This window comes from Coturnix japonica, chromosome W (genome assembly GCF_054131305.1).
Source record: "Coturnix japonica strain WE chromosome W, WE-NBRP24, whole genome shotgun sequence".
Lineage (NCBI taxonomy): Eukaryota > Metazoa > Chordata > Aves > Galliformes > Phasianidae > Coturnix > Coturnix japonica.
In genome coordinates, this window is record NC_140701.1 from 11,979,813 (window position 1) to 12,005,862 (window position 26,050).

General features: G+C 34.4%; 1 long non-coding RNA gene across 1 annotated transcript in view; it reads left to right on the forward strand.

Moving 5' to 3' along the window:
* Positions 1-26,044, forward strand: part of LOC146754516 (uncharacterized) — a 375,770-nt gene extending 349,726 nt beyond the window's left edge. The window contains exon 2 of the long non-coding RNA XR_014939032.1: positions 24,715-26,044. This is a non-coding gene — a long non-coding RNA (uncharacterized LOC146754516). The remainder of the gene's footprint in view (positions 1-24,714) is intronic.
* The last annotated feature ends 6 nt before the right edge of the window (positions 26,045-26,050 follow it).

The following is a 26,050-nucleotide window of genomic DNA, read 5'->3' on the forward strand; positions in this document are numbered from 1 at the left end:
CTGGAAACAGTGTGTCATATATGGCTACAAACGATAATTTTGTAGAGAAATCGATTTCTTTTGAAGATGAAAACCACCTTTACGTTTAGAAAAGGCTGTTTGTAGAGATGAAAAACATTATTTTGGTAAGAAAACCATATTTTTGCAAGGGTAAAGAGTGATACCTAAGAGAGACCTTTTTATTTCTGGTATAAATATTGATATTCCTGTGAATTTTTTCTAAAATCTGTCAGAAAAGGATATATCTGTTGGAAATGTCCTTATTTTGTAGAGGAGAAAAGGTATTTCTGTTAGTAACGTCCTCAATTTGTAGAAGAGAAAAGGTATTGAGGAAACAATGTGTCATATTTTGCTACCAAGCTTCATTTTGTAGAGAAAATGTCTTCTTTTAGAAATGAAAACAAGTATTTCTGGGAAACAACGCTATTTAAAAGGGATAAAAAGCATTATTTTGGTGAGAAAACCATGTCCTTGCAAGGATAAAGAATGATTCTTAGGAGAGAACTTTTATTTCCGGGATAGGTACTGATATTTGTGTGACATTCTTCTAAAATTTGTCAGAAATCGATATTTCTGTTGGAAATGTCTTTATTTTGAAGAGGGAAAGAGGTATTCCAATAACAGTGTTTCATATGTTGCTACAAGGGACCATTTGTAGAGAAAACGATTTCTATTGGGGATGAAAACCACTTTTTTGGGTAGAAAATGCAACTTGTAATGATGAAAAGCTTTGTATTGGTAAGAAAAAGAATTTTTGGCAAGATTCAAGAGTGATACCTGAGAGAGAACACATTTTTTTCTGGTGTAAGTATTGATATTAGTGTGAAATACATCGGAAATTTGTCTGAAATGGATAATTCTTATGTTAATGTCATTATTTTGTAGGGGAAGACAGATATTCTGGAATCAATGAGTCATAATTTGTTACAAAGCATCATTTTAAAGAGAATGTGTCTTCTTTTGGGGATGAAAACCAGTAATTTAGGGAGAAATTGCTATTTGTAGGGATGAAAAGCATTAGTTTGGGAAGAAAACCATAGTTTTGCAAGGATGAAGAGTGATACCTAAGAGTGTACTTTTCATTTCTGGGATAAGTGTCGATATTCATGTGACCTACTTCTAAAATTTGTCAGAAATCGATATTTCTGTTGGAAATGTCGTTCTTTTTTTGAAGAAAAGAGTTATTCTGGAAACAATGTCTCATATATGGCTACAAGCGATAATTTTGTAGAGAAATCGATTTCTTTTGAAGATGAAAACCACCTTTACGTTTAGAAAATGCTGTTTGTAGAGATGAAAAACATTATTTTGGTAAGAAAACCATATTTTTGCAAGGGTAAAGAGTGATACCTAAGAGAGACCTTTTTATTTCTGGTATAAGTATTGATATTCCTGTGAATTTTTTCTAAAATCTGTCAGAAAAGGATATATCTGTTGGAAATGTCCTTATTTTGTAGAGGAGAAAAGGTATTTCTCTTAGTAACGTCCTCAATTTGTAGAAGAGAAAAGGTATTGAGGAAACAATGTGTCATATTTTGCTACCAAGCTTCATTTTGTAGAGAAAATGTCTTCTTTTAGAAATGAAAACAAGTATTTCTGGGAAACAACGCTATTTTAAAGGGATAAAAAGCATTATTTTGGTGAGAAAACCATGTCCTTGCAAGGATAAAGAATGATTCTTAGGAGAGAACTTTTATTTCCGGGATAGGTACTGATATTTGTGTGACATTCTTCTAAAATTTGTCAGAAATCGATATTTCTGTCGGAAATGTCTTTATTTTGAAGAGGGAAAGAGTTATTCCAATAACAGTGTTTCATATGTTGCTACAAGGGACCATTTGTAGAGAAAACGATTTCTATTGGGGATGAAAACCACTTTTTTGGGTAGAAAATGCTACTTGTAATGATGAAAAGCTTTGTATTGGTAAGAAAAAGAATTTTTGGCAAGATTCAAGAGTGATACCTGAGAGAGAACACCTTTTTTTCTGGTGTAAGTATTGATATTAGTGTGAAATACATCGGAAATTTGTCTGAAATGGATAATTCTTATGTTAATGTCATTATTTTGTAGGGGAAAACAGATATTCTGGAATCAATGAGTCATAATTCGTTACAAAGCATCGTTTTAAAGAGAATGTGTCTTCTTTTGGGGATGAAAACCAGTAATTTAGGGAGAAATTGCTATTTGTAGGGATGAAAAGCATTAGTTTGGGAAGAAAACCATAGTTTTGCAAGGATGAAGAGCGATACCTAAGAGTGTACTTTTCATTTCTGGGATAAGTGTCGATATTCATGTGACCTACTTCTAAAATTTGTCAGAAATCGATATTTCTGTTGGAAAAGTCATTCTTTTTTAGATGAAAAGAGTTATTCTGGAAACAGTGTGTCATATATGGCTACAAACAAAAATTTTGTAGAGAAATCGATTTCTTTTGAAGATGAAAACCACCTTTACGTTTAGAAAATGCTGTTTGTAGATATGAAAAACATTATTTTGGTAAGAAAACCATATTTTTGCAAGGGTAAAGAGTGATACCTAAGAGAGACCTTTTTATTTCTGGTATAAATATTGATATTCCTGTGAATTTTTTCTAAAATCTGTCAGAAAAGGATATATCTGTTGGAAATGTCCTTATTTTGTAGAGGAGAAAAGGTATTTCTGTTAGTAACGTCCTCAATTTGTAGAAGAGAAAAGGTATTGAGGAAACAATGTGTCATATTTTGCTACCAAGCTTCATTTTGTAGAGAAAATGTCTTCTTTTAGAAATGAAAACAAGTATTTCTGGGAAACAACGCTATTTTAAAGGGATAAAAAGCATTATTTTGGTGAGAAAACCATGTCCTTGCAAGGATAAAGAATGATTCTTAGGAGAGAACTTTTATTTCCGGGATAGGTACTGATATTTGTGTGACATTCTTCTAAAATTTGTCAGAAATCGATATTTCTGTCGGAAATGTCTTTATTTTGAAGAGGGAAAGAGTTATTCCAATAACAGTGTTTCATATGTTGCTACAAGGGACCATTTGTAGAGAAAACGATTTCTATTGGGGATGAAAACCACTTTTTTGGGTAGAAAATGCTACTTGTAATGATGAAAAGCTTTGTATTGGTAAGAAAAAGAATTTTTGGCAAGATTCAAGAGTGATACCTGAGAGAGAACACCTTTTTTTCTGGTGTAAGTATTGATATTAGTGTGAAATACATCGGAAATTTGTCTGAAATAGATAATTCTTATGTTAATGTCATTATTTTGTAGGGGAAGATAGATATTCTGGAATCAATGAGTCATAATTTGTTACAAAGCATCCTTTTAAAGAGAATGTGTCTTCTTTTGGGGATGAAAACCAGTAATTTAGGGAGAAATTGCTATTTGTAGGGATGAAAAGCATTAGTTTGGGAAGAAAACCATAGTTTTGCAAGGATGAAGAGCGATACCTAAGAGTGTACTTTTCATTTCTGGGATAAGTGTCGATATTCATGTGACCTACTTCTAAAATTTGTCAGAAATCGATATTTCTGTTGGAAAAGTCATTCTTTTTTAGATGAAAAGAGTTATTCTGGAAACAGTGTGTCATATATGGCTACAAACGATAATTTTGTAGAGAAATCGATTTCTTTTGAAGATGAAAACCACCTTTACGTTTAGAAAATGCTGTTTGTAGATATGAAAAACATTATTTTGGTAAGAAAACCATATTTTTGCAAGGGTAAAGAGTGATACCTAAGAGAGACCTTTTTATTTCTGGTATAAATATTGATATTCCTGTGAATTTTTTCTAAAATCTGTCAGAAAAGGATATATCTGTTGGAAATGTCCTTATTTTGTAGAGGAGAAAAGGTATTTCCGTTAGTAACGTCTTCAATTTGTAGAAGAGAAAAGGTATTGAGGAAACAATGTGTCATATTTTGCTACCAAGCTTCATTTTGTAGAGAAAATGTCTTCTTTTAGAAATGAAAACAAGTATTTCTGGGAAACAACGCTATTTAAAAGGGATAAAAAGCATTATTTTGGTGAGAAAACCATGTCCTTGCAAGGATAAAGAATGATTCTTAGGAGAGAACTTTTATTTCCGGGATAGGTACTGATATTTGTGTGACATTCTTCTAAAATTTGTCAGAAATTGATATTTCTGTTGGAAATGTCTTTATTTTGAAGAGGGAAAGAGGTATTCCAATAACAGTGTTTCATATGTTGCTACAAGGGACCATTTGTAGAGAAAACGATTTCTATTGGGGATGAAAACCACTTTTTTGGGTAGAAAATGCTACTTGTAATGATGAAAAGCTTTGTATTGGTAAGAAAAAGAATTTTTGGCAAGATTCAAGAGTGATACCTGAGAGAGAACACATTTTTTTCTGGTGTAAGTATTGATATTAGTGTGAAATACATCGGAAATTTGTCTGAAATGGATAATTCTTATGTTAATGTCATTATTTTGTAGGGGAAGACAGATATTCTGGAATCAATGAGTCATAATTTGTTACAAAGCATCATTTTAAAGAGAATGTGTCTTCTTTTGGGGATGAAAACCAGTAATTTAGGGAGAAATTGCTATTTGTAGGGATGAAAAGCATTAGTTTGGGAAGAAAACCATAGTTTTGCAAGGATGAAGAGTGATACCTAAGAGTGTACTTTTCATTTCTGGGATAAGTGTCGATATTCATGTGACCTACTTCTAAAATTTGTCAGAAATCGATATTTCTGTTGGAAATGTCGTTCTTTTTTTGAAGAAAAGAGTTATTCTGGAAACAATGTCTCATATATGGCTACAAGCGATAATTTTGTAGAGAAATCGATTTCTTTTGAAGATGAAAACCACCTTTACGTTTAGAAAATGCTGTTTGTAGAGATGAAAAACATTATTTTGGTAAGAAAACCATATTTTTGCAAGGGTAAAGAGTGATACCTAAGAGAGACCTTTTTATTTCTGGTATAAGTATTGATATTCCTGTGAATTTTTTCTAAAATCTGTCAGAAAAGGATATATCTGTTGGAAATGTCCTTATTTTGTAGAGGAGAAAAGGTATTTCTGTTAGTAACGTCCTCAATTTGTAGAAGAGAAAAGGTATTGAGGAAACAATGTGTCATATTTTGCTACCAAGCTTCATTTTGTAGAGAAAATGTCTTCTTTTAGAAATGAAAACAAGTATTTCTGGGAAACAACGCTATTTTAAAGGGATAAAAAGCATTATTTTGGTGAGAAAACCATGTCCTTGCAAGGATAAAGAATGATTCTTAGGAGAGAACTTTTATTTCCGGGATAGGTACTGATATTTGTGTGACATTCTTCTAAAATTTGTCAGAAATCGATATTTCTGTCGGAAATGTCTTTATTTTGAAGAGGGAAAGAGTTATTCCAATAACAGTGTTTCATATGTTGCTACAAGGGACCATTTGTAGAGAAAACGATTTCTATTGGGGATGAAAACCACTTTTTTGGGTAGAAAATGCTACTTGTAATGATGAAAAGCTTTGTATTGGTAAGAAAAAGAATTTTTGGCAAGATTCAAGAGTGATACCTGAGAGAGAACACCTTTTTTTCTGGTGTAAGTATTGATATTAGTGTGAAATACATCGGAAATTTGTCTGAAATGGATAATTCTTATGTTAATGTCATTATTTTGTAGGGGAAAACAGATATTCTGGAATCAATGAGTCATAATTCGTTACAAAGCATCGTTTTAAAGAGAATGTGTCTTCTTTTGGGGATGAAAACCAGTAATTTAGGGAGAAATTGCTATTTGTAGGGATGAAAAGCATTAGTTTGGGAAGAAAACCATAGTTTTGCAAGGATGAAGAGCGATACCTAAGAGTGTACTTTTCATTTCTGGGATAAGTGTCGATATTCATGTGACCTACTTCTAAAATTTGTCAGAAATCGATATTTCTGTTGGAAAAGTCATTCTTTTTTAGATGAAAAGAGTTATTCTGGAAACAGTGTGTCATATATGGCTACAAACAAAAATTTTGTAGAGAAATCGATTTCTTTTGAAGATGAAAACCACCTTTACGTTTAGAAAATGCTGTTTGTAGATATGAAAAACATTATTTTGGTAAGAAAACCATATTTTTGCAAGGGTAAAGAGTGATACCTAAGAGAGACCTTTTTATTTCTGGTATAAATATTGATATTCCTGTGAATTTTTTCTAAAATCTGTCAGAAAAGGATATATCTGTTGGAAATGTCCTTATTTTGTAGAGGAGAAAAGGTATTTCTGTTAGTAACGTCCTCAATTTGTAGAAGAGAAAAGGTATTGAGGAAACAATGTGTCATATTTTGCTACCAAGCTTCATTTTGTAGAGAAAATGTCTTCTTTTAGAAATGAAAACAAGTATTTCTGGGAAACAACGCTATTTTAAAGGGATAAAAAGCATTATTTTGGTGAGAAAACCATGTCCTTGCAAGGATAAAGAATGATTCTTAGGAGAGAACTTTTATTTCCGGGATAGGTACTGATATTTGTGTGACATTCTTCTAAAATTTGTCAGAAATCGATATTTCTGTTGGAAATGTCCTTATTTTGAAGAGGGAAAGAGGTATTCCAATAACAGTGTTTCATATGTTGCTACAAGGGACCATTTGTAGAGAAAACGATTTCTATTGGGGATGAAAACCACTTTTTTGGGTAGAAAATGCTACTTGTAATGATGAAAAGCTTTGTATTGGTAAGAAAAAGAATTTTTGGCAAGATTCAAGAGTGATACCTGAGAGAGAACACCTTTTTTTCTGGTGTAAGTATTGATATTAGTGTGAAATACATCGGAAATTTGTCTGAAATAGATAATTCTTATGTTAATGTCATTATTTTGTAGGGGAAGATAGATATTCTGGAATCAATGAGTCATAATTTGTTACAAAGCATCCTTTTAAAGAGAATGTGTCTTCTTTTGGGGATGAAAACCAGTAATTTAGGGAGAAATTGCTATTTGTAGGGATGAAAAGCATTAGTTTGGGAAGAAAACCATAGTTTTGCAAGGATGAAGAGCGATACCTAAGAGTGTACTTTTCATTTCTGGGATAAGTGTCGATATTCATGTGACCTACTTCTAAAATTTGTCAGAAATCGATATTTCTGTTGGAAAAGTCATTCTTTTTTAGATGAAAAGAGTTATTCTGGAAACAGTGTGTCATATATGGCTACAAACGATAATTTTGTAGAGAAATCGATTTCTTTTGAAGATGAAAACCACCTTTACGTTTAGAAAATGCTGTTTGTAGATATGAAAAACATTATTTTGGTAAGAAAACCATATTTTTGCAAGGGTAAAGAGTGATACCTAAGAGAGACCTTTTTATTTCTGGTATAAATATTGATATTCCTGTGAATTTTTTCTAAAATCTGTCAGAAAAGGATATATCTGTTGGAAATGTCCTTATTTTGTAGAGGAGAAAAGGTATTTCCGTTAGTAACGTCTTCAATTTGTAGAAGAGAAAAGGTATTGAGGAAACAATGTGTCATATTTTGCTACCAAGCTTCATTTTGTAGAGAAAATGTCTTCTTTTAGAAATGAAAACAAGTATTTCTGGGAAACAACGCTATTTAAAAGGGATAAAAAGCATTATTTTGGTGAGAAAACCATGTCCTTGCAAGGATAAAGAATGATTCTTAGGAGAGAACTTTTATTTCCGGGATAGGTACTGATATTTGTGTGACATTCTTCTAAAATTTGTCAGAAATTGATATTTCTGTTGGAAATGTCTTTATTTTGAAGAGGGAAAGAGGTATTCCAATAACAGTGTTTCATATGTTGCTACAAGGGACCATTTGTAGAGAAAACGATTTCTATTGGGGATGAAAACCACTTTTTTGGGTAGAAAATGCTACTTGTAATGATGAAAAGCTTTGTATTGGTAAGAAAAAGAATTTTTGGCAAGATTCAAGAGTGATACCTGAGAGAGAACACATTTTTTTCTGGTGTAAGTATTGATATTAGTGTGAAATACATCGGAAATTTGTCTGAAATGGATAATTCTTATGTTAATGTCATTATTTTGTAGGGGAAGACAGATATTCTGGAATCAATGAGTCATAATTTGTTACAAAGCATCGTTTTAAAGAGAATGTGTCTTCTTTTGGGGATGAAAACCAGTAATTTAGGGAGAAATTGCTATTTGTAGGGATAAAAAGCATTAGTTTGGGAAGAAAACCATAGTTTTGCAAGGATGAAGAGCGATACCTAAGAGTGTACTTTTCATTTCTGGGATAAGAGTCGATATTCATGTGACCTACTTCTAAAATTTGTCAGAAATCGATATATCTGTTGGAAAAGTCATTCTTTTTTAGATGAAAGGGTTATTCTGGAAACAGTGTGTCATATATGGCTACAAACGAAAATTTTGTTGAGAAATCGATTTCTTTTGAAGATGAAAACCACCTTTACGTTTAGAAAATGCTGTTTGTAGATATGAAAAACATTATTTTGGTAAGAAAACCATATTTTTGCAAGGGTAAAGAGTGATACCTAAGAGAGACCTTTTTATTTCTGGTATAAATATTGATATTCCTGTGAATTTTTTCTAAAATCTGTCAGAAAAGGATATATCTGTTGGAAATGTCCTTATTTTGTAGAGGAGAAAAGGTATTTCTGTTAGTAACGTCCTCAATTTGTAGAAGAGAAAAGGTATTGAGGAAACAATGTGTCATATTTTGCTACCAAGCTTCATTTTGTAGAGAAAATGTCTTCTTTTAGAAATGAAAACAAGTATTTCTGGGAAACAACGCTATTTTAAAGGGATAAAAAGCATTATTTTGGTGAGAAAACCATGTCCTTGCAAGGATAAAGAATGATTCTTAGGAGAGAACTTTTATTTCCGGGATAGGTACTGATATTTGTGTGACATTCTTCTAAAATTTGTCAGAAATCGATATTTCTGTCGGAAATGTCTTTATTTTGAAGAGGGAAAGAGTTATTCCAATAACAGTGTTTCATATGTTGCTACAAGGGACCATTTGTAGAGAAAACGATTTCTATTGGGGATGAAAACCACTTTTTTGGGTAGAAAATGCTACTTGTAATGATGAAAAGCTTTGTATTGGTAAGAAAAAGAATTTTTGGCAAGATTCAAGAGTGATACCTGAGAGAGAACACCTTTTTTTCTGGTGTAAGTATTGATATTAGTGTGAAATACATCGGAAATTTGTCTGAAATAGATAATTCTTATGTTAATGTCATTATTTTGTAGGGGAAGATAGATATTCTGGAATCAATGAGTCATAATTTGTTACAAAGCATCCTTTTAAAGAGAATGTGTCTTCTTTTGGGGATGAAAACCAGTAATTTAGGGAGAAATTGCTATTTGTAGGGATGAAAAGCATTAGTTTGGGAAGAAAACCATAGTTTTGCAAGGATGAAGAGCGATACCTAAGAGTGTACTTTTCATTTCTGGGATAAGTGTCGATATTCATGTGACCTACTTCTAAAATTTGTCAGAAATCGATATTTCTGTTGGAAAAGTCATTCTTTTTTAGATGAAAAGAGTTATTCTGGAAACAGTGTGTCATATATGGCTACAAACGATAATTTTGTAGAGAAATCGATTTCTTTTGAAGATGAAAACCACCTTTACGTTTAGAAAATGCTGTTTGTAGATATGAAAAACATTATTTTGGTAAGAAAACCATATTTTTGCAAGGGTAAAGAGTGATACCTAAGAGAGACCTTTTTATTTCTGGTATAAATATTGATATTCCTGTGAATTTTTTCTAAAATCTGTCAGAAAAGGATATATCTGTTGGAAATGTCCTTATTTTGTAGAGGAGAAAAGGTATTTCCGTTAGTAACGTCTTCAATTTGTAGAAGAGAAAAGGTATTGAGGAAACAATGTGTCATATTTTGCTACCAAGCTTCATTTTGTAGAGAAAATGTCTTCTTTTAGAAATGAAAACAAGTATTTCTGGGAAACAACGCTATTTAAAAGGGATAAAAAGCATTATTTTGGTGAGAAAACCATGTCCTTGCAAGGATAAAGAATGATTCTTAGGAGAGAACTTTTATTTCCGGGATAGGTACTGATATTTGTGTGACATTCTTCTAAAATTTGTCAGAAATTGATATTTCTGTTGGAAATGTCTTTATTTTGAAGAGGGAAAGAGGTATTCCAATAACAGTGTTTCATATGTTGCTACAAGGGACCATTTGTAGAGAAAACGATTTCTATTGGGGATGAAAACCACTTTTTTGGGTAGAAAATGCTACTTGTAATGATGAAAAGCTTTGTATTGGTAAGAAAAAGAATTTTTGGCAAGATTCAAGAGTGATACCTGAGAGAGAACACATTTTTTTCTGGTGTAAGTATTGATATTAGTGTGAAATACATCGGAAATTTGTCTGAAATGGATAATTCTTATGTTAATGTCATTATTTTGTAGGGGAAGACAGATATTCTGGAATCAATGAGTCATAATTTGTTACAAAGCATCGTTTTAAAGAGAATGTGTCTTCTTTTGGGGATGAAAACCAGTAATTTAGGGAGAAATTGCTATTTGTAGGGATGAAAAGCATTAGTTTGGGAAGAAAACCATAGTTTTGCAAGGATGAAGAGCGATACCTAAGAGTGTACTTTTCATTTCTGGGATAAGTGTCGATATTCATGTGACCTACTTCTAAAATTTGTCAGAAATCGATATTTCTGTTGGAAAAGTCATTCTTTTTTAGATGAAAAGAGTTATTCTGGAAACAGTGTGTCATATATGGCTACAAACGATGATTTTGTAGAGAAATCGATTTCTTTTGAAGATGAAAACCACCTTTACGTTTAGAAAATGCTGTTTGTAGAGATGAAAAACATTATTTTGGTAAGAAAACCATATTTCTGCAAGGGTAAAGAGTGATACCTAAGAGAGACCTTTTTATTTCTGGTATAAGTATTGATATTCCTGTGAATTTTTTCTAAAATCTGTCAGAAAAGGACATATCTGTTGGAAATGTCCTTATTTTGTAGAGGAGAAAAGGTATTTCCGTTAGTAACGTCCTCAATTTGTAGAAGAGAAAAGGTATTCTGGAAACAATGTGTCATATTTTGCTACCAAGCTTCATTTTGAGGAGAAAATGTCTTCTTTTGGGGATGAAAACAAGTATTTCTGGGAAACAACGCTATTTTAAAGGGATAAAAAGCATTATTTTGGTGAGAAAACCATGTCCTTGCAAGGATAAAGAATGATTCTTAGGAGAGAACTTTTATTTCCGGGATAGGTACTGATATTTGTGTGACATTCTTCTAAAATTTGTCAGAAATCGATATTTCTGTTGGAAATGTCCTTATTTTGAAGAGGGAAAGAGGTATTCCAATAACAGTGTTTCATATGTTGCTACAAGGGACCATTTGTAGAGAAAACGATTTCTATTGGGGATGAAAACCACTTTTTTGGGTAGAAAATGCTACTTGTAATGATGAAAAGCTTTGTATTGGTAAGAAAAAGAATTTTTGGCAAGATTCAAGAGTGATACCTGAGAGAGAACACATTTTTTTCTGGTGTAAGTATTGATATTAGTGTGAAATACATCGAAAATTTGTCTGAAATGGATAATTCTTATGTTAATGTCATTATTTTGTAGGGGAAGACAGATATTCTGGAATCAATGAGTCATAATTTGTTACAAAGCATCGTTTTAAAGAGATTGTGTCTTCTTTTGGGGATGAAAACCAGTAATTTAGGGAGAAATTGCTATTTGTAGGGATGAAAAGCATTAGTTTGGGAAGAAAACCATAGTTTTGCAAGGATGAAGAGCGATACCTAAGAGTGTACTTTTCATTTCTGGGATAAGTGTCGATATTCATGTGACCTACTTCTAAAATTTGTCAGAAATCGATATTTCTGTTGGAAATGTCATTCTTTTTTAGATGAAAAGAGTTATTCTGGAAACAATGTGTCATATATGGCTACAAGCGATAATTTTGTAGAGAAATCGATTTCTTTTGAAGATGAAAACCACCTTTACGTTTAGAAAATGCTGTTTGTAGAGATGAAAAACATTATTTTGGTAAGAAAACCATATTTCTGCAAGGGTAAAGAGTGATACCTAAGAGAGACCTTTTTATTTCTGGTATAAGTATTGATATTCCTGTGAAATTTTTCTAAAATCTGTCAGAAAAGGATATATCTGTTGGAAATGTCCTTATTTTGTAGAGGAGAAAAGGTATTTCCGTTAGTAACGTCCTCAATTTGTAGAAGAGAAAAGGTATTCTGGAAACAATGTGTCATATTTTGCTACCAAGCTTCATTTTGAGGAGAAAATGTCTTCTTTTGGGGATGAAAACAAGTATTTCTGGGAAACAACGCTATTTTAAAGGGATAAAAAGCATTATTTTGGTGAGAAAACCATGTCCTTGCAAGGATAAAGAATGATTCTTAGGAGAGAACTTTTATTTCCGGGATAGGTACTGATATTTGTGTGACATTCTTCTAAAATTTGTCAGAAATCGATATTTCTGTTGGAAATGTCCTTATTTTGAAGAGGGAAAGACGTATTCCAATAACAGTTTTTCATATGTTGCTACAAGGGACCATTTGTAGAGAAAACGATTTCTATTGGGGATGAAAACCACTTTTTTGGGTAGAAAATGCTACTTGTAATGATGAAAAGCTTTGTATTGGTAAGAAAAAGAATTTTTGGCAAGATTCAAGAGTGATACCTGAGAGAGAACACATTTTTTTCTGGTGTAAGTATTGATATTAGTGTGAAATACATCGGAAATTTGTCTGAAATGGATAATTCTTATGTTAATGTCATTATTTTGTAGGGGAAGACAGATATTCTGGAATCAATGAGTCATAATTTGTTACAAAGCATCGTTTTAAAGAGAATGTGTCTTCTTTTGGGGATGAAAACCAGTAATTTAGGGAGAAATTGCTATTTGTAGGAATAAAAAGCATTAGTTTGGGAAGAAAACCATAGTTTTGCAAGGATGAAGAGCGATACCTAAGAGTGTACTTTTCATTTCTGGGATAAGTGTCGATATTCATGTGACCTACTTCTAAAATTTGTCAGAAATCGATATTTCTGTTGGAAATGTCATTCTTTTTTAGATGAAAAGAGTTATTCTGGAAACAATGTGTCATATATGGCTACAAGCGATAATTTTGTAGAGAAATCGATTTCTTTTGAAGATGAAAACCACCTTTACGTTTAGAAAATGCTGTTTGTAGAGATGAAAAACATTATTTTGGTAAGAAAACCATATTTCTGCAAGGGTAAAGAGTGATACCTAAGAGAGACCTTTTTATTTCTGGTATAAGTATTGATATTCCTGTGAAATTTTTCTAAAATCTGTCAGAAAAGGATATATCTGTTGGAAATGTCCTTATTTTGTAGAGGAGAAAAGGTATTTCCGTTAGTAACGTCCTCAATTTGTAGAAGAGAAAAGGTATTCTGGAAACAATGTGTCATATTTTGCTACCAAGCTTCATTTTGTAGAGAAAATGTCTTCTTTTAGAAATGAAAACAAGTATTTCTGGGAAACAACGCTATTTTAAAGGGATAAAAAGCATTATTTTGGTGAGAAAACCATGTCCTTGCAAGGATAAAGAATGATTCTTAGGAGAGAACTTTTATTTCCGGGATAGGTACTGATATTTGTGTGACATTCTTCTAAAATTTGTCAGAAATCGATATTTCTGTTGGAAATGTCCTTATTTTGAAGAGGGAAAGAGGTATTCCAATAACAGTGTTTCATATGTTGCTACAAGGGACCATTTGTAGAGAAAACGATTTCTATTGGGGATGAAAACCACTTTTTTGGGTAGAAAATGCTACTTGTAATGATGAAAAGCTTTGTATTGGTAAGAAAAAGAATTTTTGGCAAGACTCAAGAGTGATACCTGAGAGAGAACACATTTTTTTCTGGTGTAAGTATTGATATTAGTGTGAAATACATCGGAAATTTGTCTGAAATGGATAATTCTTATGTTAATGTCATTATTTTGTAGGGGAAGACAGATATTCTGGAATCAATGAGTCATAATTTGTTACAAAGCATCGTTTTAAAGAGATTGTGTCTTCTTTTGGGGATGAAAACCAGTAATTTAGGGAGAAATTGCTATTTGTAGGGATGAAAAGCATTAGTTTGGGAAGAAAACCATAGTTTTGCAAGGATGAAGAGCGATACCTAAGAGTGTACTTTTCATTTCTGGGATAAGTGTCGATATTCATGTGACCTACTTCTAAAATTTGTCAGAAATCGATATTTCTGTTGGAAATGTCATTCTTTTTTAGATGAAAAGAGTTATTCTGGAAACAATGTGTCATATATGGCTACAAGCGATAATTTTGTAGAGAAATCGATTTCTTTTGAAGATGAAAACCACCTTTACGTTTAGAAAATGCTGTTTGTAGAGATGAAAAACATTATTTTGGTAAGAAAACCATATTTCTGCAAGGGTAAAGAGTGATACCTAAGAGAGACCTTTTTATTTCTGGTATAAGTATTGATATTCCTGTGAAATTTTTCTAAAATCTGTCAGAAAAGGATATATCTGTTGGAAATGTCCTTATTTTGTAGAGGAGAAAAGGTATTTCCGTTAGTAACGTCCTCAATTTGTAGAAGAGAAAAGGTATTCTGGAAACAATGTGTCATATTTTGCTACCAAGCTTCATTTTGAGGAGAAAATGTCTTCTTTTGGGGATGAAAACAAGTATTTCTGGGAAACAACGCTATTTTAAAGGGATAAAAAGCATTATTTTGGTGAGAAAACCATGTCCTTGCAAGGATAAAGAATGATTCTTAGGAGAGAACTTTTATTTCCGGGATAGGTACTGATATTTGTGTGACATTCTTCTAAAATTTGTCAGAAATCGATATTTCTGTTGGAAATGTCCTTATTTTGAAGAGGGAAAGACGTATTCCAATAACAGTTTTTCATATGTTGCTACAAGGGACCATTTGTAGAGAAAACGATTTCTATTGGGGATGAAAACCACTTTTTTGGGTAGAAAATGCTACTTGTAATGATGAAAAGCTTTGTATTGGTAAGAAAAAGAATTTTTGGCAAGATTCAAGAGTGATACCTGAGAGAGAACACATTTTTTTCTGGTGTAAGTATTGATATTAGTGTGAAATACATCGGAAATTTGTCTGAAATGGATAATTCTTATGTTAATGTCATTATTTTGTAGGGGAAGACAGATATTCTGGAATCAATGAGTCATAATTTGTTACAAAGCATCGTTTTAAAGAGAATGTGTCTTCTTTTGGGGATGAAAACCAGTAATTTAGGGAGAAATTGCTATTTGTAGGAATAAAAAGCATTAGTTTGGGAAGAAAACCATAGTTTTGCAAGGATGAAGAGCGATACCTAAGAGTGTACTTTTCATTTCTGGGATAAGTGTCGATATTCATGTGACCTACTTCTAAAATTTGTCAGAAATCGATATTTCTGTTGGAAATGTCATTCTTTTTTAGATGAAAAGAGTTATTCTGGAAACAATGTGTCATATATGGCTACAAGCGATAATTTTGTAGAGAAATTGATTTCTTTTGAAGATGAAAACCACCTTTACGTTTAGAAAATGCTGTTTGTAGAGATGAAAAACATTATTTTGGTAAGAAAACCATATTTCTGCAAGGGTAAAGAGTGATACCTAAGAGAGACCTTTTTATTTCTGGTATAAGTATTGATATTCCTGTGAAATTTTTCTAAAATCTGTCAGAAAAGGATATATCTGTTGGAAATGTCCTTATTTTGTAGAGGAGAAAAGGTATTTCCGTTAGTAACGTCCTCAATTTGTAGAAGAGAAAAGGTATTCTGGAAACAATGTGTCATATTTTGCTACCAAGCTTCATTTTGAGGAGAAAATGTCTTCTTTTGGGGAAGAAAACAAGTATTTCTGGGAAACAACGCTATTTTAAAGGGATAAAAAGCATTATTTTGGTGAGAAAACCATGTCCTTGCAAGAATAAAGAATGATTCTTAGGAGAGAACTTTTATTTCCGGGATAGGTACTGATATTTGTGTGACATTCTTCTAAAATTTGTCAGAAATTGATATTTCTGTTGGAAATGTCCTTATTTTGAAGAGGGAAAGAGGTATTCCAATAACAGTGTTTCATATGTTGCTACAAGGGACCATCTGTAGAGAAAACGATTTCTATTGGGGATGAAAACCACTTTTTTGGGTAGAAAATGCTACTTGTAATGATGAAAAGCTTTGTATTGGTAAGAAAAAGAATTTTTGGCAAGATTCAAGAGTGATACCTGAGAGAGAACACATTTTTTTCTGGTGTAAGTATTGATATTAGTGTGAAATACATCGGAAATTTGTCTGAAATGGATAATTCTTATGTTAATGTCATTATTTTGTAGGGGAAGACAGATATTCTGGAATCAATGAGTCATAATTTGTTACAAAGCATCGTTTTAAAGAGAATGTGTCTTCTTTTGGGGATGAAAACCAGTAATTTAGGGAGAAATTGCTATTTGTAGGGATGAAAAGCATTAGTTTGGGAAGAAAACCATAGTTTTGCAAGGATGAAGAGTGATACCTAAGAGTGTACTTTTCATTTCTGGGATAAGTGTCGATATTCATGTGACCTACTTCTAAAATTTGTCAGAAATCGATATTTCTGTTGGAAAAGTCATTCTTTTTTAGATGAAAAGAGTTATTCTGGAAACAGTGTGTCATATATGGCTACAAACGATAATTTTGTAGAGAAATCGATTTCTTTTGAAGATGAAAACCACCTTTACGTTTAGAAAATGCTGTTTGTAGATATGAAAAACATTATTTTGGTAAGAAAACCATATTTTTGCAAGGGTAAAGAGTGATACCTAAGAGAGACCTTTTTATTTCTGGTATAAATATTGATATTCCTGTGAATTTTTTCTAAAATCTGTCAGAAAAGGATATATCTGTTGGAAATGTCCTTATTTTGTAGAGGAGAAAAGGTATTTCCGTTAGTAACGTCCTCAATTTGTAGAAGAGAAAAGGTATTGTGGAAACAGTGTGTCATATTTTGCTACCAAGCTTCATTTTGTAGAGAAAATGTCTTCTTTTAGAAATGAAAACAAGTATTTCTGGGAAACAACGCTATTTTAAAGGGATAAAAAGCATTATTTTGGTGAGAAAACCATGTCCTTGCAAGAATAAAGAATGATTCTTAGGAGAGAACTTTTATTTCCGGGATAGGTACTGATATTTGTGTGACATTCTTCTATAATTTGTCAGAAATTGATATTTCTGTTGGAAATGTCCTTATTTTGAAGAGGGAAAGAGGTATTCCAATAACAGTGTTTCATATGTTGCTACAAGGGACCATTTGTAGAGAAAACGATTTCTATTGGGGATGAAAACCACTTTTTTGGGTAGAAAATGCTACTTGTAATGATGAAAAGCTTTGTATTGGTAAGAAAAAGAATTTTTGGCAAGATTCAAGAGTGATACCTGAGAGAGAACACCGTTTTTTCTGGTGTAAGTATTGATATTAGTGTGAAATACATCGGAAATTTGTCTGAAATGGATAATTCTTATGTTAATGTCATTATTTTGTAGGGGAAGACAGATATTCTGGAATCAATGAGTCATAATTTGTTACAAAGCATCGTTTTAAAGAGAATGTGTCTTCTTTTGGGGATGAAAACCAGTAATTTAGGGAGAAATTGCTATTTGTAGGGATGAAAAGCATTAGTTTGGGAAGAAAACCATAGTTTTGCAAGGATGAAGAGTGATACCTAAGAGTGTACTTTTCATTTCTGGGATAAGTGTCGATATTCATGTGACCTACTTCTAAAATTTGTCAGAAATCGATATTTCTGTTGGAAATGTCATTCTTTTTTAGATGAAAAGAGTTATTCTGGAAACAATGTGTCATATATGGCTACAAGCGATAATTTTGTAGAGAAATCGATTTCTTTTGAAGATGAAAACCACCTTTACGTTTAGAAAATGCTGTTTGTAGAGATGAAAAACATTATTTTGGTAAGAAAACCATATTTCTGCAAGGGTAAAGAGTGATACCTAAGAGAGACCTTTTTATTTCTGGTATAAGTATTGATATTCCTGTGAAATTTTTCTAAAATCTGTCAGAAAAGGATATATCTGTTGGAAATGTCCTTATTTTGTAGAGGAGAAAAGGTATTTCCGTTAGTAACGTCCTCAATTTGTAGAAGAGAAAAGGTATTCTGGAAACAATGTGTCATATTTTGCTACCAAGCTTCATTTTGAGGAGAAAATGTCTTCTTTTGGGGATGAAAACAAGTATTTCTGGGAAACAACGCTATTTTAAAGGGATAAAAAGCATTATTTTGGTGAGAAAACCATGTCCTTGCAAGGATAAAGAATGATTCTTAGGAGAGAACTTTTATTTCCGGGATAGGTACTGATATTTGTGTGACATTCTTCTAAAATTTGTCAGAAATCGATATTTCTGTTGGAAATGTCCTTATTTTGAAGAGGGAAAGACGTATTCCAATAACAGTTTTTCATATGTTGCTACAAGGGACCATTTGTAGAGAAAACGATTTCTATTGGGGATGAAAACCACTTTTTTGGGTAGAAAATGCTACTTGTAATGATGAAAAGCTTTGTATTGGTAAGAAAAAGAATTTTTGGCAAGATTCAAGAGTGATACCTGAGAGAGAACACATTTTTTTCTGGTGTAAGTATTGATATTAGTGTGAAATACATCGGAAATTTGTCTGAAATGGATAATTCTTATGTTAATGTCATTATTTTGTAGGGGAAGACAGATATTCTGGAATCAATGAGTCATAATTTGTTACAAAGCATCGTTTTAAAGAGAATGTGTCTTCTTTTGGGGATGAAAACCAGTAATTTAGGGAGAAATTGCTATTTGTAGGAATAAAAAGCATTAGTTTGGGAAGAAAACCATAGTTTTGCAAGGATGAAGAGCGATACCTAAGAGTGTACTTTTCATTTCTGGGATAAGTGTCGATATTCATGTGACCTACTTCTAAAATTTGTCAGAAATCGATATTTCTGTTGGAAATGTCATTCTTTTTTAGATGAAAAGAGTTATTCTGGAAACAATGTGTCATATATGGCTACAAGCGATAATTTTGTAGAGAAATTGATTTCTTTTGAAGATGAAAACCACCTTTACGTTTAGAAAATGCTGTTTGTAGAGATGAAAAACATTATTTTGGTAAGAAAACCATATTTCTGCAAGGGTAAAGAGTGATACCTAAGAGAGACCTTTTTATTTCTGGTATAAGTATTGATATTCCTGTGAAATTTTTCTAAAATCTGTCAGAAAAGGATATATCTGTTGGAAATGTCCTTATTTTGTAGAGGAGAAAAGGTATTTCCGTTAGTAACGTCCTCAATTTGTAGAAGAGAAAAGGTATTCTGGAAACAATGTGTCATATTTTGCTACCAAGCTTCATTTTGAGGAGAAAATGTCTTCTTTTGGGGAAGAAAACAAGTATTTCTGGGAAACAACGCTATTTTAAAGGGATAAAAAGCATTATTTTGGTGAGAAAACCATGTCCTTGCAAGAATAAAGAATGATTCTTAGGAGAGAACTTTTATTTCCGGGATAGGTACTGATATTTGTGTGACATTCTTCTAAAATTTGTCAGAAATTGATATTTCTGTTGGAAATGTCCTTATTTTGAAGAGGGAAAGAGGTATTCCAATAACAGTGTTTCATATGTTGCTACAAGGGACCATCTGTAGAGAAAACGATTTCTATTGGGGATGAAAACCACTTTTTTGGGTAGAAAATGCTACTTGTAATGATGAAAAGCTTTGTATTGGTAAGAAAAAGAATTTTTGGCAAGATTCAAGAGTGATACCTGAGAGAGAACACATTTTTTTCTGGTGTAAGTATTGATATTAGTGTGAAATACATCGGAAATTTGTCTGAAATGGATAATTCTTATGTTAATGTCATTATTTTGTAGGGGAAGACAGATATTCTGGAATCAATGAGTCATAATTTGTTACAAAGCATCGTTTTAAAGAGAATGTGTCTTCTTTTGGGGATGAAAACCAGTAATTTAGGGAGAAATTGCTATTTGTAGGGATGAAAAGCATTAGTTTGGGAAGAAAACCATAGTTTTGCAAGGATGAAGAGTGATACCTAAGAGTGTACTTTTCATTTCTGGGATAAGTGTCGATATTCATGTGACCTACTTCTAAAATTTGTCAGAAATCGATATTTCTGTTGGAAAAGTCATTCTTTTTTAGATGAAAAGAGTTATTCTGGAAACAGTGTGTCATATATGGCTACAAACGATAATTTTGTAGAGAAATCGATTTCTTTTGAAGATGAAAACCACCTTTACGTTTAGAAAATGCTGTTTGTAGATATGAAAAACATTATTTTGGTAAGAAAACCATATTTTTGCAAGGGTAAAGAGTGATACCTAAGAGAGACCTTTTTATTTCTGGTATAAATATTGATATTCCTGTGAATTTTTTCTAAAATCTGTCAGAAAAGGATATATCTGTTGGAAATGTCCTTATTTTGTAGAGGAGAAAAGGTATTTCCGTTAGTAACGTCCTCAATTTGTAGAAGAGAAAAGGTATTGTGGAAACAGTGTGTCATATTTTGCTACCAAGCTTCATTTTGTAGAGAAAATGTCTTCTTTTAGAAATGAAAACAAGTATTTCTGGGAAACAACGCTATTTTAAAGGGATAAAAAGCATTATTTTGGTGAGAAAACCATGTCCTTGCAAGAATAAAGAATGATTCTTAGGAGAGAACTTTTATTTCCGGGATAGGTACTGATATTTGTGTGACATTCTTCTATAATTTGTCAGAAATTGATATTTCTGTTGGAAATGTCCTTATTTTGAAGAGGGAAAGAGGTATTCCAATAACAGTGTTTCATATGTTGCTACAAGGGACCATTTGTAGAGAAAACGATTTCTATTGGGGATGAAAACCACTTTTTTGGGTAGAAAATGCTACTTGTAATGATGAAAAGCTTTGTATTGGTAAGAAAAAGAATTTTTGGCAAGATTCAAGAGTGATACCTGAGAGAGAACACCGTTTTTTCTGGTGTAAGTATTGATATTAGTGTGAAATACATCGGAAATTTGTCTGAAATGGATAATTCTTATGTTAATGTCATTATTTTGTAGGGGAAGACAGATATTCTGGAATCAATGAGTCATAATTTGTTACAAAGCATCGTTTTAAAGAGAATGTGTCTTCTTTTGGGGATGAAAACCAGTAATTTAGGGAGAAATTGCTATTTGTAGGGATGAAAAGCATTAGTTTGGGAAGAAAACCATAGTTTTGCAAGGATGAAGAGTGATACCTAAGAGTGTACTTTTCATTTCTGGGATAAGTGTCGATATTCATGTGACCTACTTCTAAAATTTGTCAGAAATCGATATTTCTGTTGGAAATGTCATTCTTTTTTAGATGAAAAGAGTTATTCTGGAAACAATGTGTCATATATGGCTACAAGCGATAATTTTGTAGAGAAATCGATTTCTTTTGAAGATGAAAACCACCTTTACGTTTAGAAAATGCTGTTTGTAGAGATGAAAAACATTATTTTGGTAAGAAAACTGTTGCATTAGGCGTGCACGAACACTCGGGATGTAACGCAATAGGCCCTCCCCTGCTCGGTTATGCATATGTAGAAGGAGTTATGCATATGTAGAAGGGGTGTAGACGAAGTAGATAGCGGCTTATTTAAACCGCTAACACACACAATAAAACGCCATTTAGCTATTCACCATATTGGTGTGAACGTGTAGTTAAATGGGCCCCGGCTGGAGGAGGCCGGATTCGCGGAGGCTTAACCCTTGAATCCTGGCGTGAAAGGGACCACTGGTAACAAGTGGTGCCCCGTGTGAGGCCGTTAGGATTCAAGGCGTTGGACATCCTCTGCATGCCCGTCGGATTGAGAGAGTCTGTGAGGTCGGCGGCAGGCTACCGGCGGTAGGACCGTGGTTTCGGGGCCGAGCGAACTTCTTCGTCTCGGATCGACTATGGAGCAAGTCGTAAAGGTATTGCTTCAATTTTGTAAAGACCATGGTGGCAAGCGTGTTCCTTCTAAGAAGGACATCGCGGCCGTCATTAGATGCCTAGAAAAGGAGAGAGAGCTTTCCTCTCCTTGGGAGATTTTGGACCACAATAAGTGGGACTCTTTAACTTTTTCGCTCTGTGAACGCACAATGAATGAGCAGAAAGATGCTGAGCTCAAAACGGGGGGGTTGGTGCTTGGGGCGCTGAAAGCGGCTTGGAAAGAAGGGAAGACTGATGCTCGGCTTGGGGCTGCTTTGGGAATTGGGTCGGGAGGCTTTTTCTCTTGCAGATGTGAGGATTTGAAAGACAAAGACAAGGTGGCGCGAGCCATCCCGACCGCAGCCATCACTCCGGCTGAACAACAACCAGATGGCCCTGTGCAGCAGCATTCCACACATTCCACATCCTTATCTCTTGACCAGCAGAAGCCTTCCTCGGAGGCCCCATCACGGTATCCAAAGCAACCTGCGTTCCTTCGCCCATCCTTGGGGGTGGGGAAGGGGAGTGAGCAGGGGCGAGAGGATGGGTCCCTTCCTCGAGATGGGATGGGTTGTGGGTGTGGCTCCGCCCCGGGGGGCTGGGTGGATAGGTGTTACCAAGATAGAAGCCAATCCACATCAGCGGGGGCGGAGGCGGAGGCGTTCCTAGTCATCATAACCCTTCCCCAGGAGGGTGGGCTGCTCGTCCGCCTCTACCTGGGAGGAGGGGGAAGGGAGAAGAAGAGCGACCAAGTCACGGATTGGTCAAAGATAAGGGAGGCATTCCTTCTTGTCGTTAATTGGGGGTCCGGTCAGGGGGCCCTGGGCTCGAGTGGAGTCTCTGAAGCTGAAACAAGACCAGCTGATGAGAGACCCACGGCAGTCGGAGTCGGTTAAACTGCTGTTAACAACTTTGAGAAGTCCTTTTTCATCTATGCTTTTGTTTGTTGTGGTTGTGGATTGCGATTGATATCAGTCCTTGGATGTGTTAAAACTACACAATTTGGTTATGGCTTGAAGATTGGTGGTTTAAGTAACTTGTAACGTATCTTGGAATTTGGAAAGTTTTGTGTGTGCACCTCTTGGGGAAGTGAGAAAGTAATTTTTTGACGTCTGTGCTTCTCCAAGAAGTTTACTGCTTTTGAAAAACCTAGAAATATTTGCAGACCTTTTTTCAGGTCATCCTGGATTTCTGGTACTTCCTTCACAGTGATAATCATTCCTTTCTTTCACCTCTTTTTGTCAAACTGATTATGATTTACATGTAACTCCTCCATAGTGTTTCCAAATGAAATGAGCCAAGGGACCTATCTAATATCTGTTAGTTGTGGTTACAAAAGAAATCTATCATAAAGACCTTTGCACTGATGTTTTTCAGTGTCAGTTCCAGCCCAATGGTATCAGTGGACAATAATCATCCTTAAAACTATGCTACTTAAGCAAAAAAAAAAAAAAAAAAAAAAAAAAAAAAAAAAAAAGAGGGAATAGAGATAGCACTTCCAGCAGGAAGGCTTGTTAAAATGACATATGTATTGAACTTTTAAATCAAGGATGTGATGATGGGCAACAACCTGTAGCCCTCACTTCATTTCAGTTAACAAGGAAAGAGTGAAAAGTCATGGAAAAAATATGATAATATTAAAGAATTTGGAATCAGGTTAATGGGAAGGCCCATTCCTGCTGATAACTTGGAGGAGAGCAAGAATGCTTAGGATAAACTGTATTGGTTATTGTCACTGTCTTTGTGATTGTTAAATGCAAATGGTATATGAAAATCTTAATGTTATAGGGATGTGTAAACATGAATGCTATATGGAAGTGGAATTATTAATGTTATGTGCAACTGTAATTGAGGGTACGAATAGTGGAATTGTGAAAAACAAAAAACAGGAAAAGGGCTACAGAAGAACAGTGAGTTAAAATATCGAATGTGACCTGCTCTAGCCAGAGAAGTTTAAGTGCCAGCAAGAGAACGCAAACCCCCGCACTGCCCCCCCTCACTGCCTACCCCCCTCCTCCGCGGCTTGTGAAAGTAAACAAATCGTTACTTCCGAATGGGGACAAAAGCAAAACATTGGGAGTGCAACTGCCCCTAGTTTAGTGTGAATCACTACCCCTGCTGGGACCCGAATTACAGACAAAGTAAGTGATAATTTGGTGTGGGTAGTAGAGGCCCGAGACAGGGATAAGAATGCAGCACCAATTGCATTCAGAGTAACACAGACAGCTCAGCTGATTGAGCTTTGGTCATACATGAACCCATGGTTTCTTGCCACTCACTCCAAACCGCCTCAGTTTTGGCGGGTCTTGCCAATGGTCTTTATAGTATCTGCTCACACCCATGCCAGGTGCACAAGCTGGACGTCCCTGATCATGCCAAAATGGTCTGTCTGGCAGGAATTGTTACAATCTTTTGGTTTTCTGCCTCTTTGTCTGCAGACCTGTTTGCACCTCTGAAGGTCTCTTGCTAGTCCCAGCAAGAATGTCTTCATTTTCTCCCAATAATATACTCATTTAGGGAACTAGGGTAGAGGACTTGGACAAATTTGTTGATGGAGCTTGGAAATTGTATGGAGGGGGAATTGTGGTGGTGGAGTTGGGAGGAACGGTGGCAGCTGTACTAGAGCAGGTCCTGAAGATCCAAGAATGAGTTTTGCCCCTAGTGGGCTGAATGCAGTGTGCACACAGCAGTGCGAAGATATTTGTTTTCTGGCAGATACAGGTGCATCTCACTCTGTACTGCACCAAGAATTACTACCCATAGATGATTTTTGTAACTATAGTAGGAGTAGGTCAACAAGAAAAAGCTTACCAATTAAATAAAGAAAGGAAGCTAAGGGTAAAGCAAGTAACAAACAATAGGAATAAGTAACTGTAGCTCTAAATAACTTTTCTGAATAGTTTGTATTGTATCTAATATAGTGGTTTGTTAAGTAATAATACATTAGCTTAGAAATTTCCATTTATAGAATTGTCTAAAATGAATGCTGGAATCAGTGTGTATATGTCAACTCAAAAAATTATGACCTTACATGTAACCTTATGTTTAGTGCATTGTCAGTCAAGGTTTTGATTGAGTGATGATTATGTTAACATTTAAGTCCCCTGCAGCTCAGCAACACTGGGTCACTGCCATCGTGGTCCTTGGTGTGCCGCAACATCAAGACAGACAATGGCTTGTACTTCATCTCGCAATCTACTCAAGAATGGCTTGAGCATTGGGGAATATCTCACTCGACAGGAATCCCTGGGAATTCCCAGGGGCAAGCAATTGTGGAAAGGGCCAACCATCTCCTGAAGGACAAGATACGTGCCCCTGGGGAGGGGGAAGGTCACAGAGGTAGGATCCCGGTAGCCCAGCAGGTGGATGTATTGGCATAGCACATTATGCAATCAATCACTTTGAACGAAGAGGTTATGCCAAAGTAAAGGATAGAGAATCAGGAAAAATTTTATGGGTCCCGTCAAGAAGAATAAAACCTGATGCAGTCATCACCCAAAAGGGCGGTCTGGGAGAAACGGAAAACTAATCGAAAGCTGAGAACCTTTTTTCAGGCATACTGTTTTACAGAATAGAGCTGCAATAGATTTCCTGCTGCTGGCTCAAGGGCACAAGTGCAAGGACTTTGAAGGGTTGCTTACAACTTACGATGGAAAGAGTGCTTAATGAGAGAATGGAGTTCCAGCGGATATACAAGAAGCTTTGCGCAGAAGGATGAACTGTATAATATAACAAAAGATGCCTTGGACATACTGATTAGAACACCACTAACATTGTTAGACATTGCACCACTTTTCTCTGCATGTTTTGTAACCTGTATACCTCACTTTATAGTTAATATGTAACAAAGTTTAAATTGTATGAGGACTAACACTTTTATATATTAGGATTAGGATCGGCGCTTGCGTTGTAACGGGGCATGGTTTTGTTAAGCATGGGGGGGGGGAAATGTTGCATTAGGCGTGCACGAACACTCAGGATGTAACGCAATAGGCCCTCCCCTGCTCGGTTATGCATATGTAGAAGGAGTTATGCATATGTAGAAGGGGTGTAGACGAAGTAGATAGCGGCTTATTTAAACCGCTAACACACACAATAAAACGCCATTTAGCTATTCACCATATTGG